General features: G+C 35.4%; 1 long non-coding RNA gene across 1 annotated transcript in view; it reads right to left on the bottom strand.

The window, feature by feature from the left end:
• Positions 1 to 1,599: 1,599 nt before the first annotated feature.
• Positions 1,600 to 2,243, bottom strand: part of LOC136837152 (uncharacterized) — a 274,987-nt gene continuing 274,343 nt past the window's right edge. Inside the window, exon 4 of the long non-coding RNA XR_010852604.1 lies at positions 1,600 to 2,243. This exon is cut by the window's right edge and continues 675 nt beyond it. This is a non-coding gene — a long non-coding RNA (uncharacterized lncRNA).

The raw sequence follows: 2,243 nt of genomic DNA, 5'->3' as shown, positions 1-2,243 counted from the left end.
ACAACCATGTAACACACACACACACACGCAAAACTTTCTTATACAGCCGTATAGTAATAAATAATATCAAAGACACTCGCCATCTGCTTAAATTAATATTAATGAGGCCTTCAAGAACTGTACAGAGAAATAACACTTATAAAGAATTCTGACAATAATAAAGGTTGTGTGTATTTACTGACGAACTTCAGGTCATTAGCCAAACAGGAAAATTTTTGGGAAAAAAATGTACAAGTGCATTCTTAATCCTGTTAGAGGGACTGATTAGCCTCTCAATTAGATAGAGACCAAAACTTTTTTTATGTTGGAATGCAACATATTTGGGTAAACTTTTAAGTTTTACCAACGAAACTTACGTCACGAATGTAAATATCAGCATGGGACTGTGAAACTAGAACAATTTACTTCGAAATACGTCAAATGCACATATTTTTAGCAGTGTAGTTTGTCTGGTCCAAATGGCAACATAATGACGTGACTACTAATTTTCCATTATGAAATTACCGACGTGTACGGGCGATTGTTGTTCATGAAACAATATCTGCAAATGGCAATGCTCTCACCCTCTGTCCTGAAGGGGGGGGGGGAGGAGGGGGAGGAGGGGGCGTTACTCTACTGCTCTTAATAGTTTAAACCGTTAGTTGGTTCATTAGTATTGTCCCTCAACCTCACTGCTATGTGTTGCAAATTTCCACTATGTGCCACTCTTCTTGTTCATGTCCAAAAAGATGAAGCCTGTCAAGTTCACACCTCTTGTTTTACATTTTCATCTTGTTTCTTCCGTCTCAACATCAGATGTACACACACGCACGCACACACACACACACACATATATATATATATAAATATATATATATATATATATATATATATATATATATATATATATATATATATATATATATATATCATAATACGTACAGCAAAGTAATGAGTGAGATAGCCTACCTGTTATCTGGCATTTCCGTTTGGATCAGATCCATTCCCCAAAAGAGACTGTGTTTGCATCCAGACTCTTCAGCAAATACACTATGTCGTTTCAGCCACCTGTAAAAGTTAAGTACAAAGTTCATATTCTCGTCACACATATTCATCAAAGTGCACTTACAAATACAATGGCATAATCGTCGTGTATGGGCTTACATAAATGAATGTAAATATGTAGAAATACTTGAGCATGCATTTACAATTATTATATACGATTCTTATTCCAATATAAATACAAGAACTGTAGAGGGATATATAGAAATAGAGTTGCGTTTACATATATCAGACGAATACACTTAATCATCGATAGTGTGCAACATGTACACTTTACAGCTGGGCATTTGATCAACCATGCAACGTTGGGCCTGGTCAGTTCATGGATGGGGGACGCTAGCAAAAAAAAGCTTATTGATGTTTTGTTTATTTGCATTTTTTGATGTTTATATATGTATTTTTTGCCACTGAATTAAAAAATCACATTCGTTTTGATGTAATATCGATAGTTTTTAATTTATTCTTAATTTCATATTTTCTCGTTCTATACCCAACTTTTCTCTACAGTAGTATGTTCGTTCAACCTGTTCTAATATTCTAAGGATAATTACACTACAATACGTACTTTTTCATGCATTGAAAGGTATTTAGGAAGCACAATATTAGTTAGAACAATAAGAAACAATACAACTCTGCACTTTAAATGCTTTGATAACTCTTTTCTTAAGATCAGAAGTGCTTTGACGATCGAGATTTTCTAAAGTACATACTGTCATCTTTTCTGACTAGAGACCATATGTAATCCCCCATCATAGCAGTATCCCATCATCCTTGATATTTTCTTTCCATTGTTGCGATATCCTGATGAAATCTCTCACCATGTTCCTCACTGACATCACCCAAGTTTTCGGGGAAGAAATCTATTGTGAGAGTGCAAAAAATGAACCTATAAGGACATACGACAACCCAGTTTCTTGAAGTTCTCAATAAGTTTTGCTACCATTTGTTTATAATTAGGATCCTTGTGATTTCCTCGGAATCCACGAACCACACCATGCTTCTTTTTCAACTTTTGTCATCGCTCTTTCCAGTTTCTCCTACTTGAACATTGCATTTACTTGGGGTCCAACAAATATGCCACCCTTGATCTTAGCCTCAGATAACTTTGGAAACCTGAGACGAATTTCTTGAAAAGCTTCTCCTCCGGTATCTAAGGCCTTCACAAACTGCTTTACCAATCCTAGTTTAATATGAAGTGGGGA

This window comes from Macrobrachium rosenbergii, chromosome 58 (assembly GCF_040412425.1).
Source record: "Macrobrachium rosenbergii isolate ZJJX-2024 chromosome 58, ASM4041242v1, whole genome shotgun sequence".
Taxonomy (NCBI): Eukaryota; Metazoa; Arthropoda; class Malacostraca; order Decapoda; family Palaemonidae; genus Macrobrachium; species Macrobrachium rosenbergii.
Note: the sequence above shows the minus strand (reverse complement) of the source record. Positions and strands in the feature narration are given on the sequence as shown.